The sequence below is a fragment of the Equus przewalskii genome, chromosome 13 (assembly GCF_037783145.1).
Source record: "Equus przewalskii isolate Varuska chromosome 13, EquPr2, whole genome shotgun sequence".
Lineage (NCBI taxonomy): Eukaryota > Metazoa > Chordata > Mammalia > Perissodactyla > Equidae > Equus > Equus przewalskii.
Window position 1 is genome coordinate 15941477 of NC_091843.1, and position 16268 is coordinate 15957744.

Sequence of the window (16268 nt, forward strand, 5' to 3'; positions counted from 1 at the left end):
GAATAGGAAATAATAAAGAAATTCTTTAGTGCAAACTGCATTTGCTATATATATGTGTATGTGTGTGTATATATTTATATATATAAAATTTACAACAGGCAAACCTATGATGAGTTTGAGAGGGTAGTGACTTGTAGGGGAGTGGGTTTAGTGATTCTCATGTGTCCTCCCTTGTCCACATTGAAGCTGCTCCCAGAACAGTGGTCCAGGTGCCTCAGTGCCAGGCACTGAGGGGTAAATATGGTCCTGCTCGGACCCTCCAGCTCAATTTCCGGTGATGCTGCATCGCGAAGAGTTGGTTTTGTTAAAGTAATTAAACAAGGCGGCCATTAGACTGGGATAGCTCAAATGCCTTGGTAGGCAATGTAAGTGAACCAAAACCTAAGCAGGAGTCAATGCACTGGAATCTGAGAAAATGAAATTAAAGAGCAACCAACCACAAACAGCCACCTAGGCTTTCCCAAATAAGGTAACCACTTAAGCTGTAGCTAATCAAATAATTTCCTTGCTTTGCTTCCATGTCTTCCCTATAAAAACCTCTCCCCTAGCTCCTGTCAGTGGAGCGCTCCCAACCACTTTCAGTTTGATGCTGCCCCATTCAGACTGATGTATGCTCAAATAAACTCTTGAAAATTTTAATGTGCCTCAGTTTATCTTTCATCAGTTTGCTTTTACTGCAACATAGTGGTCAAGAGCATTGGAGGTGGGGGGAAGTGACATGGGGAGAGCAGACCTCAGAATTTGTTTTGGTCTGAGGTTTAGGAGAAAGAAGGTTTCCATGTGGCCCAACCTGATTATTAGATTTCTGCTTGGGAGACTGGGTCCAAGGCTTAGGCTGGTAGTAATGTGTTCCTTTCCTCTTCTATGTCTGGGTAAGAACAACGATAGTAGTGAGATAATTGCCTTATTCCTGAGTTTGCTGGCCATAACAACATCTGAATACCTTCTTAAATGATTCCAGTTTCTAATAGCATGACATTCACAGCCCCTCTCAAGCTGGTGACAGCCTACCCTTTGGGTTGCTTATTTCCCTTGGTGTTCCATCATCAGACCTCTTGCTGTCCCTGGAACACGATACTTTCATGAGGTTATACTTTTGTTATTTCCATTTTCATTGTCTATGGGCCTACTTTCAACTTATCCTTCAAGGCTTAGTTTCCTAGGGCTGTTGTAATGAATCACCACAGACTTGGTAGTTTAAAACAACAAGAATTCGGGGCCAGCCAAGTGGCCTAGTGGTTAAGTTTGCATGCTCCACTTTGGCAGCCCGGGGTTCATGGGTTCAGATCCCGGACATGGACCTATGCACTGCTCAAGCCACGCTGTGGCAGCCTCCCACATACAAAGTGGAGGAGGATTGGCATAGATGTTAGCTCAGTGCCAATCTTCCTCAAGCAAAAAGAGGAAGATTGGCAACAGATGTTACCTCAGGGCCAATCTTCTACACCTCAATAAATAAATAAATAAATAAAACAGAAATTTATTCTTTCATGGTTCTGGAGGCCAGAAACCCCATATCAGGGTGTTGGCAGAATTGATTCCTTCTGGAGGATCTGAGGGAACGTCAATTCCATGCCTCTCTCCCAGCTTCTGGTGGTGGCTGGCAATCCTGTGTGTTCTTTGCCCTATCACTGCAAGTTTTGCCTCTATCCTCACGTGGCCTTCTCCTTATTTCTCCTCTTCTCAAATCTCCCTCTCCTCTCTCTTACAAGGATACCAGTCATTGAGTCTAGGGCCCACCCTAAATCCAGGATGATCTCATTCAAGATCTTTAACTTAATTACATCTGCAAAGACCCTTTTTCCAATAATATCACGTTCACAGAATACTGGGATTTGGGGCTCAGATAAATCTTTTTGGGGCTATTACTCAACTCACTACAATGGTCTAACTCACTTTTCTCGCTGAAGGCTTTCTTTATTGGAACACACTGTTTCTCCATTGTTTGTGTGCCTGTCTCACATGAGAGGTTAGGATCTTTAGACTTGGTTTCGCTAGCACAGTGCCTGACATATCATAAGACCTCAACATGTTTGTTGAACTTAAACGAAGCATTGCTCACGTCACATTGTTATTCCAAGGCTGACTTACACAGCAATATGTTATTCAGACTGGAGCTGCTCACAATCCATTGTGAAATCAGTGAGCTCCTACCAATGCCGGGTATCTTCTCTGAACTGGAAAACATCTTACTCATTCCTACTCAGCTTTCTTAATGTCTTATATATGCGGCCAAGGGGAGGGGGCAACTGTTTATGTGGTATTCATTCATTCATTCATTTAACAAATCCTGAACACTTGTTCTCAGCCAGGCCCTGCCCTAGGATTTGAAATAAAATATACATGTGATAAAGCAGTCAGCACCAACCAGGATTGGAGCACGTGAACACTCAACTTACATTATATTATGGTAATGGCTTGAGTGCTGAGGGAAGTGCAGGATGCTGTGAAATTCCTAATAAGAGCCAAGGATCTAGACTGGTGGACAGGGAAATTATCTGGGAAGAAGTGACACAAATGCCGAGACCTGAGGAGCAATGAGGCAGGTGCGAAACTGTGACAGTGAGAGAGAAGGTGTGCCATGCTTGAGAAATGGTTCAGGAATGCGGGGGCGGTGGTTCGCAAACTGTGCATGCATCAGAATCTCCTGGAGGCTTGTTAAACAGATAGCTGGGCCTTAGCTCAAGTGTTTCTGAGTCTGTAGGTCTGGGAGGGCTGAAGAAGTTGCGTTTCTAACAAATTCCCAGGTAATGCTGATGCTGCTGGTCTGGGGAGCCACACTTTGAGAACCACTGGGTTAGAAAAAGCACAATCAGTGAGGTGCGGGGCTGGCTCGTGTCGGGCTGGCAGGAAGCAGGGATTGATGACAATGATCTTAAAAGATATCTTGGAATCGGGTCCTGAGGTCCATGGGAAGCCTTTGATGGGGCTTGACGGTGACATGCATTTGATCAATCTGCACACACAGAATCTATTGGAGAGGGGCAAAACTGAAGGAGGTCATTGAAGGAATGGAGAAGGGAGACAATGGTCACCTCAAGTACAGAAGTGGCAGTGGGGCTGGAAAGAATGGATGGATCTCAGAAAGGTAGGAGACAGCATAGGAAAGACCTGCAGAGGTGCTCCGATAAAAGTTGTCTCCCTCGTCAGATGTGTCCCAGTTGAAAATTCTGTTGTTAGAAATTGGTCAGTAGTTCCCAAAGTATGGTGCCCATGCCAGTAACAGCATAGCATCTGAAAACTTGTTAGGAATTCACATTTCCAGAAAGTATACCGATGAGCCCCAATATTCTGTTTTAAAAAGCCCTCAGGATGATTCTGATGCACAGCAAGGTTTGAGAGACACTGCCTTAAGCAATTGTGTCCTTCAGTGAATACAGAAGAAAATGAGATGCAAAATAAAATAAAATCCAGATTAAAATACAAATCCCCCATGGAATGACCTTGCATTAGGATTCTTTTTTTTTTCCTGAAGAAGATTTGCCTTGAGCCAACATCTGCTGCCAATCCTCCTCTTTTTGTACGTGAGCTGCTGCCATAGCATGGCCACCCATGGAGGAGTGGTGTAGGTCCATACCGGGAAGCGAAGCTGGGCTGCCAAAGCAGAGCATGCTGAACTCAACCACTAGGCCGCACCGGAGTTGGCCCTGGGAATTTTAAAAAATAAAATAACAATGTAAATTAATCAGATTCATTTCAACATGATAGGTAGCTAACAGCAGCAGGTATTGACAGAGTGAAAGGGGCTAAGACCACAGAGCAGCAAGACCCTGGTGGGGAAGGTGGTTGAAGAGAATTCAAAGAAAGTGTTGTGTCAGTAGATTTGTTGCTGTGACTAAGGAAGTTGGCACTTTGCTGCCAATCAAGTATTGTGTTGCGGGGGAGTTTTTAAAATTATGGGTGCCTTTTTTAAAGGGTTTGTAGCTCTGGTTCTTAAATACAAAGGATTTGATTTTCATTCATTCAACCACTAGGTGGCAGCCTCGTGCCACTTTTCATGCAGTCAGAACCGGCTAAATTTGGGAGGAAAAAATTGAGCCTAGGAGTTTAGAAAGAATGCCAGCTCATTCATTTCTATCCTGAGTGTGGTTTTGACATTCTGTTTTTTGGACTTCTTTCATTAATTATGACACTCAAAGTTTTTTGTGCACAGAGAGGCAGAGAGCCAAAGCTTTAATTAAACCCATGGGGGCACAGCCTCAGTAACTACCATGGGCCAGGCACTTGACATAAACTGTTTCATTTAATTGTCATAACATCCCCATGAAGTAAGTATTATTACCTCTCGTTTTACACTGCAGAAAACGGAGGTTCAGAGAGGCTTAGCAATGAGCCCAAGACCACCCAGCTGAAAGATAGAACAGAGTTTGGAACCCAGGTTAGCTTAACTTGCCGGTCAACCAAGCTCACTAAATCCTTGAGGAATGTTCATTGAGATTAGTAGGTTTTTGACATCTCAGTAAATTACAGCTAGATTCAACCCCAAGTTTTATAAGATAGGAATCATAGATAAGGTCTTAAAATAACTGGTTTCCATATTCCAACATTTGAAGTTTCATCAGTTTTATTTGCGGGGGAGGAATTCTAGCCTTTTCTAGATGTATTCTAGAAAAGAAATCAGTTTAATCAGGATTTAGAAATAAAAATTTCTGATTCCAACTGTATGTTAGAATTCTAACCCTTTTTGCTTCGAAGCTCATAGAAAGTTAGGTGTGATTTTCTTATGGCATGCATCACTTTCTCCTCTTTACTGTAAAGTTGTGATAACAGATAAAATTATCTACTTCCCTGTGAGTCTGGGGAGATATAACCCAGGCCTGAGTAATTTCTCTGCATTCTTGCCTTATATTGCCTTTATTGAGTTTGTGTGTAATCAGAATGCGTGTAATCAGGGCGGAAAAAAACACATGCAACGTAATCCGTATGAACAAAATATCACAATTTTATATAAAGACAGAATCCATAATAATGCCGCACTGAGTCATCCTGGAGCCTGAGGCAGAGGAGTTTTTTGATGCCCCTTAAATTTTGCACTCAAGATGGATCCCTCGCTTGTCTTACCCTAGTCCCAGCCCTGGGACTAGGTTCAGACAGTTTTTCTCAACATTTATGCAGTAAAAACTTATTGAGTGACTACTGTGTGTCAATCACTGTGCTCAGTTTTCTAAACAAAATGGTGAGAAAAAATGGACCTAATTTCTGCTCTCATGGAGCTTATGGAACACACTACTCAAAGTTGGAAAGTGTTGTTATGTAGTAAATGTTAGCCACTCACTCCTTTGTTATAACCAGGAAAAATAGGTGGCAAACTGAGTCACGTAATGGCACTTTAATGGAACCCTGTTTTTTTGCTGAATTTTATAACTTCCGAGTATAATTTGTAGATTGAGATTAGAAAGTATTCTGAAAGAAGTTTCATCTGTTGAAATAAACTGTTATCCTTAAGTCCTCTTCTTTCATAAGTATTCTGACCAGGATGATTGACACGATATCATAATCAGGGACACCATACACTGTTCTTCAGTTTCCTAGTGGTTATGGGCGTGGGTTTGGGGAAGGTCAAACTTGAGTCTGGGTGTTATTAAGAACAACTGGTATCATAATGCTGGGGTTTGCCTCCCAGCTCTACCACCGTCTAGTTGGTCATCTTCAGAGAACTTACTTAACATCTCTGTGCTACTGTTTCCTCATTGCTAAAAGGAAGGTAATAAGCTAATCTATGTAGGGTGCTTAGAACAATTCTTGGCACATAGTAAATGCGTAATATATATATGAGCTTCTGCTAGTCATTGTAGTAGCAGTTCTGTCACTTATTGACTCTGTGATCCTATAAATTACGTGGGCTTATCTAAGTTTCAGTTACCTCAATTGGCAAATGCAAAAAATAATAGTACCTATATCATGAGGCTCTTGTGATGACTAAATGAGAGAATAAGTGGAAATCCCTTAGGTTGGCATATAAGTGCTCAAAAAAAGTTAGCTCATTTTTTTTTTTAATGTTTGTCTTCTTAACTAAACATCCTTTAAAATCCAGTAGGAACTATGGATTATTCATTTGTATACTTGGTGTTGTTCACAGTGTCTGGGACATAACAGGTACTCAGTAAATCTTTGATGAAAGTATGTAGAAATGAATAAATATGAGTCATAAAAGTCCTTAAGTAGCTGAGGTGTACATGTAATTGTGAATAAATAGAAGTCATTTTGGTGGTGTGTGTATATATGTGTGTGTGTGTGTGTGTGTGACAGAGAGAGAGTGAGAGAGAGAGAGAGATTATACCTATCTAGAAAAGTACTACAGTGTGAAAGTTTGTATCCCACCCAAATTCGTTTGTCGAAATGCTAATGCCCAATGTGATGGTGTTAGGAGGTGGGGCCTTTGGGATTAGGTCATGATGGTCCTGCCCTCATGAATGAAATTAATGCCCTTGTCAAAGACGCTCCAGAGAGCTGGCTTGCCCCTTCCACCATGTGAGGGCACAGTGAGAAGTCAGCAGTCTGAAATGGTAAGAGCGCCTTCACCAGAACCCGACCATGCTGGCACCCTGATCTTGGACCTCCAGCCCCCAGAGCAGTGAGAAATCAATTTCTGTTGTTGATAAGGCACAATCTGTGGTATATGTGACAGCAGCCTGAATGGACTAAGACAGAAAGTAACTGAGGAGCTCCACTGAAGCCCAGAGAACCATTTTTGTGCTTCCCTTGCTTGTGTTTAAGACTGCAAAAGGAGGCTTCAAGAAGACAGTGCAGATTTTTGCAGGTGGAAAAGGATATTCCCAGTTAGATGGCTCTCAATGTCCCTGACAAATCACCCAAGTCAAGTGGAGTTATTCAAATAGAGATCAGAGTAGATTAGTTCGTTGGAGAAATTTAAAGCCAAGGAACACAGGATAGTGGTGATATGTAGCTTTTCTTTCCTTCTTGATCCTCTCCTCCTTGATCATGTTCTCAGTTTAGCTCACCCTTTTATTCTCTTTCCTTATCTTTTTCAAAAGTTAGATGGAAAAAACCCAGGTCAATCAATATTTACTTTGAAGATTAAAAGCTGCAGCTTTTTTTAGAATGCATCTTTTAAGCTGATGCCATCGATATGAGGATTCCTGGACCCAACCCCCCTCCATGTCTAGAAAGGTTTTGTCTGCATTCACTACCAATTAAGTCAGATTGAATAATTGACAATAAGAAATAATCAGTTTAATGTTGGAAGTTCAGGCTGTAGTGTTTTTATCATCATGTCAGGATTATTGGTCTGGTTAAAAAAAATCGATTATCTTCTGGAATTTTGCCTGTGCTTGTTAAATAATCAGTTCGATTAAACTACCCACTTACCAAAAAAAAACTAATCTAGAGGGTAAGAGTGTGAATTTCTGGGTCAGACTGCTTGGCTTTGAATCTGTTACACTGTTAGCCAGTTATGAGAGTTTTACAGTTTACTTTATCATTTGAGTCTCAGTTTTCTCATCTGTAGAACGGAAATAATAATACCTGTCTGATAGTGTTGCTGTGGAAATTAAATGAGGGAGGTAAAGTGCTGAGCACCGTGTCGGCATATTACAAGAGCTCCGTAAATATTAATTATCATCATTGTTATTCAGCAGATTGGGCTTCAGGTGGCTGCAGCCACTGATGAAATCACTTCTGAAAGGGGAAATGTCAGAGCATACACTTTTTCCAAGGTTGCTATTTTGCAAACTTTAATATTAATGCACTCAATTCAAGGGATGAGCTTCAGAAAAATTGGAGAGGCGAAGAGGAAAATTACCTAATCAGCAATGTGATTTAAAAAGCTTGCTTCAGATTGCACTGAATGCTAATTCTGAACTGTTAGGGAGTGAGAATAGGATATACCACGCCCTGGATTGTTTATCTTTTCATTTGCATCCTACATACTCCTTTGAAAATATCAGTGATGTGAGCCCTTTCAGTGTATATATAAGAGAATGTATAGTATAGTATTTTTTGAAACTGGTGGTAAGAAATTGTGCAAAAATTTCTAGAGTATCACAAATTTCGAAATAGTTGGACACCAGAGAAACATAAATTCAAGGTAAAATATTTTAGCGTAGCCACTTCCACCACCAGATGAAGATGCATGGGTATTTATATTAAATAGAGTGTCCAGAAATATCGCTAGTTCTTCCACCTAAACCAAACTCTCATGAGTAAAAATAAGTGTAAGTACCTACTCTTTGGTAGACTCTGTATTTAGGTCTGTCAAAATTATCTCATTGCTGTGGCCAGCCTCATGGCTGAGTGGTTAAGTTCACGTGTTTTGCTTTGGCGGCCTGGGGTTTGCGGGTTTGGATCCTGGGCATGGACCTACACACATCTCATCAAGCCGTGTTGTGCTGGCATCCCACATAGAGAAACTAGAATGACCTACAACTAGGATATACAACTATGTTCTGGGGCTTTGGGGAGGAAAAAAAAACAAGAGCCAGACTGGCAACAGATGTTAGCTCAGGTGCCAATCTTAAAAAAAATTTTTTTTAGATTAATTTTCTCACCTTGTAGGAATTCCTAAGTATTTACAATGATTGCTGATATAAGTTAAATGTGTGATACAGAGCCAAATAATTTTTTTATTTTTTGAATTTTTTTTGAGGAAGATTAGCCCTGAGCCAACATCTGCCACCAATCCTCCTCTTGTTGCTGAGGAAGACTCGGCCCTGAGCTCACATCTGTGTCCATCTTTCTCTACTTTATATTTGGGATGCCTGTCACAGCATGGCTTGCCAAGCAGTGCCATGTCCGTACCCAGGATCTGAACCAGCAAATCCCGGGCTGCTGAAGCAGAACGTGCGAACCTAACTGCTGTGCCACTGGGCCGGACCCTAGAGCCAAATGATTTAAGAAACAAAATTTATAAAATGTTTAAGAATGTTTTTGTAGCAAAATTTATTTATTTGCAGTGAGGAAAATTGGCTCTGAGCTAAGACCTGTTGCCAATCTTCCTCTTTTTACTTGGGGAAGATTGTCACTGAGCTAACATCTGTACCAGTCTTCCTCTACTTTATATGTGGGATGCTGCCACAGCATGGCTTGATGAGTGATGTGTAGGTCCATGCCAGGATCTGAACTTGTGAACCCCAGGCCACCAAAGTGGAGTGGGTGAATTTAACTACTACGTCACCAGGCTGGCCCCGCAAAATTTATTTTTAATGAGGCATTTGGGGAATATTTTCATATAATTCATTAATATGGTGTGAGGGAGAAGATTCTAGATGTAAGAATGCTTTGGCCTTGTGATAGTCTCAAAATATCCTGGGCAGGCTTTTATTTTTAGCTTGATATCTCTTTCTACATAACCAGTATGGTGGTGGTTAAGCACTGTGACAGGATTAAGGACTAAAAGCAAAGACAGCAAGCTCCATTTGTGCCTGTCTCATCATTAAGTCAACAGCAAATAAGCAAGGTAGTTGCTTTTCAGTCAATATTGTCAGCTGGGTACTGCACCGCTGTGATGGCCTGTCGGCTCTGATTCACACAGAGAAAGATTAGGAGAGGAGGGAAAGTTGTTGTGATCATTGTACTGGGAATTGACCTGCTCTTTCTCTGTAACCAAACAGAAAAAACTGAAGTGTAAGTGCTGATCTCCTGAATAGCAGGTGGGGCTCCATTTTCAAAAGAAACACAAAATTCCCCAATGCAATTACCCATCTTGATTTTAGGGGCCTTAGTAGTCGCCTGGGATCAAGTCAAAGCCCCAAGCAGGGGAGTGAAGGCTTCAGAATCCACCAACGTGTTAAACTTGCACCCTGGAATGAATTTAATTGACTGATTAATTTTTCAAATAATGAAGAAAGAAAATCAAGTGCACTGAGACCACATTTTCCAAGTCTTGCAGAAGACGAATAGGAGTCGATTCGTGTATTCCTAACACTAGATCAGAATTCACTCTGGGTCCCTGCTTTGCCTTCTTTAGCTCACTTTTCATAGTGAATATTTGTAGAGCGTTTTATAGCTAACAGGCAGTGCTAGGCCCTAGACATAGATCAGAGAACTAGTCAGATAAGCAATGTGTTCTCATATAGCTTCTGTAAAACCCGTCACCTCGTCATTCTGATTGTGATGTGCACAATGAAAGAAGCTACCAGGTGTGGAAGATAGTAAGGAACTGAGGTTTATAAAGGATAGGCTGGGATGTCCTCTGGGAAGAAGTGGCACTTAAGCCAAGAACTAAAGGATGAGAATGAGCCAGCTAATTGAACAGACGGGGAAGAGCATTGTAGGGAGAGGAACAGCAGATGCAAAGGTTGAGAGGTGGAAAGAACAACTCTATCCTTCGTGAAAGGCACGGTAGGGAGGAATCAGGGAAAAGTTGATGAGCCCCTCAAAACTGGATAATTCTCCATGATTTATTTAACAGGTACTTTTTAGGAGGCATTTAACTAGGTACTTTTATGGATCCAAAGATTAAGACATAGTCCTTGCCCTTGAGGAATTTACATAGAACAGTTAGTGTTTCCCTGGTAGAGATTCATTCTATAAATCAATGAGTAGATATACCATGGCTTGATGTATGCTGGGAGTGTATATCTCAAATTAAATTTACCCTAAACAAACAGAAACAAACACGCTGACTGACAGGCAGAAAAAATGGGCTGTGGGGTAGGATCTTTTAAAGAAGTAGACTTGGGTCACTCCAGAAAGCTGAAGAGTTGCCCCAAGACACATAACTATTTTGATCTCATGGCTTTAAAAGCTCAGATTTCAAATATAGCACATAGCAGATTTCCTTTGCTGTGTGCCCAGAAGGAGAATTTTAACTTTCTAGGCTTCAAGCACAACATCTGAAAAATGGAGGATTTGGGTGGAATCTGGCTGTTGTTCAAGCTGATTCTGGAACTAAATGATGTGGCCACATAACTATCGCCAAATAATTGTAGAAAGGAAGGACACGGTCCCCAAATGTGCTGTTTCTTCTTGCTGGCATTTTCATGGGGTGGGGGAGTAGGAAGATAAGAATAGACATAACGACGGCAAATATTGTTTGTTAGTCTACCTCTCTGTGCAGCCAAAGTGGTAAGCCCTTTTATACAATTTATCTCAATTCTAAAAAGTACCATACCAGGTAGGTATTCTTTAATCCCCATTCTACACATGGGGAAGCTGAAGTTTAGAGAACCCAAAGTCATGTATCTGGAAAATGGTGGAACCAGATTTTGAACCCTAGTTTGTAACCTTCCCACTGTATCTAGGGAAAGCTCCATTGCAGGCAAGTGGACGGATGACCTCTAGAGATCTCTTCTGCTGTTAACTTTTAGGAAGAACTTCCTAAATAGGATGCTTGTTATAGTCTGGGATGGTGGCTAAAGGGAGCTGGGAGGCCTTTAAAAACAGATTAGCTATTTAGCCAGAAGGGGAAAAAAAGGGGAATCAGGCAGAACAAGATAGTGACATTTATTGAATGTAATCTTTGTGCTCGACTCAACACTATATGCTTTCGATACATCTCATTTAAGTCTCCCAACAAACCTTTAGAGGGAAATATGGTCATCCCTCATAGATGAGGGTATCAATCTTGAGGAAGAAAGCAAAGCCAAGGGATTAGGAAATTTGCCTTTGCACAGAAAGCTGGTAAGCCGCATAGCTGACATTCAAACATCTATTTTTTCAAACCGCCAACCTGGGCTATTTCCACTAAAAGAGGTCAAGTTTTATATAGGAAGATAGGTCATTTCTAGATGTTTTTCTAGTTGTTAGTTTTTTTTTATGCTTTTGCCATCTATGCTTTATTTTAATTTTTTATTTCCTCATCCATATTTTTCACATACACAGAACATTATTGATATATATTATCCTTTCTTTACCTTTTGCTCAGCTCATTTTAATATAGCCTTTTCAGGGCCAGCCCGGTGGCACAGCAGTTAAGTTTGCATATCCCACTTCGCTGGCCTGAGGTTCGCTGACTCCGATCCTGAGTGCGGACATGGCGCCGCTTGGCAAGCCATGCTGTAGCAGTCGTCCCACATATAAAGTAGAAGAAGGTGGGCACGGATGTGAGCTCAGGGCCAGTCTTCGTCAGCAAAAAGAGAAGGATTGGTGGCAGATGTTAGCTCAGGGCTAATCTTCCTCAAAAAAAACTAAAACAAACAAAAAAACAAAACAAAACAAAACATAAAAAAAGAAAAAAAATATAACCTTTTCTTCCCTGTGGTTTTTTCCTTTGCTGTCTGTGACCAAAGCCTGATTGATGAAAAGTTAACAATTCTCTAGTTAACATATTAAATAGACTTTTATCCCTCCTACTAGTGTTGAGGCAACTAATTATCAGCCCCGTTTGGGAGCAAGGAAAGTTGACCTCACATAGACCAACAGAGCTTCTTCAAAGAGAAGATGCGGAGGTGGGGTCTCCCGCCTCCCTCAGCTCCAAGCCAGTCTGATCTAATTGCCTGAGAACAAGGCCTCGAGTACTTGGAGTCTTCCCAGATAGAGAGCCTCAGAAATAATGATCACAGCAAATCAGGGCTCATGAATATGCAGCTTATTTCTGCTCAGAGACACTTGAGTTATTGAAATTAAAAATACAAAATTATGGATTGCAAAGAAAGTGGCAGGGATTTTTTTTTTCTTTTAACAATTGGAAAATATCACTGGAAATGAAGTCTTCCTGCCAAAATGAAGCACATAATAATCATGCCGGGGAAATGATGCTTTCCTAAATGCTTGTTTTAAATAGATTTTTTTCCCCAAATTCTGTTTAAAGATAAACTACGGAAGCTGTAACTCATGTGATTTTTCTTTTTGTGGATTTCAACTTCAAGGTTATTCATTTTTGGACATAGTCTTGTGCCATCTCATTCACAAGATGTTCCCTATAGTTAGCATCTACCCTCAGAAGCCCTGAAATAAGGCAACTTGATTTTGGCGGTGCTTTTCTTTCAGAGGTCCCTTCCTTTTTTCCAGGATCTCCTCAGATGTTCCTAATCTTGATGTGTCAAAGCCTCCATTCCTCTAGGCTTGACCTCCCAGACCCAACCCCATCTTTAGACTTTATCTCTTTCCCCTTCTAGTCCATCAAAATGTTTCATGCTATCTCTCTTCAGGGTCTTTTGAGGCAATGTGGTTAATAAATATAAGTGTATGTGTTAACGTTTTATAATTTGTCATGTTACTACTGTCTTTTTACAAGTCAAATTTGCAAACCCCATTTTCAGATGTCTGGGCTTGCAACACGAGCTTGCTACCATGTGGTTAAAATTGCTTTAAACGCGTGGTTGAATTACTAGATGTAAGAATATGTAACTCAAATAGCTCTTTTCAAATGTGTGTGTGTGTGTGGAAAAAACCAAAGCACCGGATTTAATGATGCAGTGGAGGGTTGGCAAATATATAGCAGGTGTTTTTCTGTTTCTCTCTTCAGTGACTGTGACAGCTATTGCTAATTGCTGAGGTGTCTTTTCCAGTTAAGTTAGGATAAGACCTCAGAATCCTTCTTAACATAGCACCCAAGGGGGTGGGACATGCAGAGAGGCAATAACTAAGTCTGAAGTGAAAGGAGTGTCTTCTGGAGGATTGGGCAGGTTGGAGAGGGTAGAAGGGGCCAAAATTGAAGAGATTCCTTGAGGCTTTGCAGTTTTAGTTCTGCTCAAAACACATGTACCTCAAAGCCTTTTTCCAAATGCCCACCATCTGCCTACACGAAACAACTCGACATTTGCCATTTTGAATGCACAGGTTGGCACGTCTGCCGTGCTCTTTGCATTCCTAAATGGGCTTCTGCTAACGGTACATAGCCGCGTGTTCTAACAAAAGACAATGGAGACAAGAACAGGACAACATGCTTCTCCTAGAACCCTTGTTTCTTGAATGATGCAGTAATCTTAACCCCCTGCTAGTGGCTCCAATTGAGGTTGAAATGACAAGAATCCAGACTTTCCAGGCTGAGAAACAGTTGGGAACTGCTGCCACTGCATCCTGCTTTCTCACTGCCTATTGGAGAAACAATTGAATTTCATGTTCAGATTCACCAGTGAGTAAGTAGCTAGGGACCATACAGCCCTGCCCAAACTGTGCACTGGCCTAAAAGAGGAACTTGGAGTCACGGGATCAGGGATATCAGATTTATGATCTCTTCACTAAAGCTCTGATTCCTTTTCTTGGCTGGGTGGGATGCAAATGCATCTGAAATGGAAAAATTGAGAAGCCTAGATATTCTCCCAGGCAGCTCCTGGGTCTTGACCTTCACCTGACACGTGGATGCATAGGCACAGATGGTTGGGATTGCTACTTTTGCATTTCCAACATTATCTTCCCCCCGTCCCTCCCCACCACTTGTACAGAAAGGAAGATGAAGCCACATGGAACTGAAAGGAGGGCTCGATCAGATGCTGAAACCGGGGCTAAATTGCTTAGCAGGTAGTCGCAGGTTAGAAGATGAAAACCCTGCCTGTTTATGGTCTCTTCTCTACAGGCCAACGAACAGAAACTGAGGAAGGTGTTAAATCTTTTTGGTGAAAGGTAATCTGAACTCCTCAACTTGAAATCAGGTTTACTTCACAATGACCAACCAAAGTTAAGGGTTGAGACCATTATCTGGATAATTTAGGCATTGGGAAGGAGTCTAATTTTCCTTCAATTAATCTGATTTTACTGAATAAACATAGTAGAATTCTTGGCCTGTCTTATGAAGGTAGTTACCTCAATTTCTGACTTTTATTTGGTTTGGGGCGAATAGATAAACCCTTTCTACATTAGGGAGATGCAATAATAAAAGATTAAAGTTCTCAAAGGTAATATATTCCCTATTTCATGTCCCCTCCTGTGATGTGGCTTAATGTATTAGTTTCCTACAGCTGCTATAACAAAAGTACCCCGCACAGGGTGGCTTAAGCAACAGAAATTTATTGTCTCACAGTTCTGGAGGTTAGGAGCCCAAGATCAAGGCGCTGGCAGGGTTGGTTCCTTCTGAAGCTGTGAGGGAGAATCTGCTCCATGCCTCCTGCCTAGCTGCTGGTGGTTTTCCGGCCGTCTTTGGTGTTCCTCGGCTTGTAGAAGCGTCACCCTGCTCGCTGCCTTCATCTTCACATAGCATTCTCCCTGTGTGTTTGTCTCCAAATTTCTCCTTTTTATAAGATACCAGTCAAATTGGATTAGAGCCCATGCTCAAGACCTCATTATAAATTGATTCTCTCTGTAAAGACCCTATTTCCAAATAAGGTTATATTCTGAGGTATCGGGGGTTAGGATTTCAGAATATGAATTTTTGGAAGACAGAATTAAACCCATAATACTTAAGTATATTCTATGGATCCCTGATATATACACTGAATGTATAACTCAAAAACCATAATATAATTAAAATGCCATTGCTTCATTAAGAGTCTAGTTGAACAAGCTTTTCAAATATATTTTCATCTTCCTACCTTGAAATAAGAGAGTCAAAATTTATCAGCATCTATCCAGCACTGTGTTGGAGCTGCGTAGTAATCTTTTTTCCTGTCTGGGAAATAGAACTGGACGGACAGCTGGCTTCAGAGTTTGCATGAAGAGTATATAATCCCACTTATGTAACCCATCGTGTTTGCAAAATCTGCGCTGCAGTTTTTGAGAGGGAATGAGATGTTTGGAAATAAAATCTGCTTTACAGGAGTGGAAAATTTATCCACTCTACATTATTTTTGCTGTCTGTATTTTAATTTTGCATTCTCAAGGGGTGTGTATCTTTGCTTGAGTGTTTTGCCTTCACTGCACATGTCAGAAATTCAGAAAATGTGATTTATGTCGCTAGGTCTATTCATTGACCTTCTTTGTGATGTCAAATTGTTTAACTCCTCAAGGATTATGATCTCTTAAGTATAGAGTCAATCAGACTAGCTTGAGGTGGGACGAGGAAAGAGGGCATTAGGAATGAATAGTTATGCTTCCCTTAAAAGTGAGGGTTCATTGCTTAAATTGTAATTCTACAAACAAAGTTGGTCATTATATATTTGTGCTAAGCATCGTTTCTTTTAATCAGCCCAGCAACACTTTCGTCCTGCTTCTGATTTGTAGCATTATTATGCTTTCTTCTGTAGGAATTGTTATTTCTTCATTACACGTAAGTGCTTCTTTTGGGGATGTGAGTGATATTAACTCACTTCTTTGGTCATGGCCAATCATATTACCTATCAACTGGTGACAATGAATGGACAAAGAGTGGGCATGTGAACAAGTCAGCCAATCAGAGACCTTCCCTGGATTTTAGATATTAGTAAGGAGGGGCTGGGAAAAAGAAGCTTTCACTTTTCTCTGGTTTATTAAATTGGGATGACTTAGTCTTATCT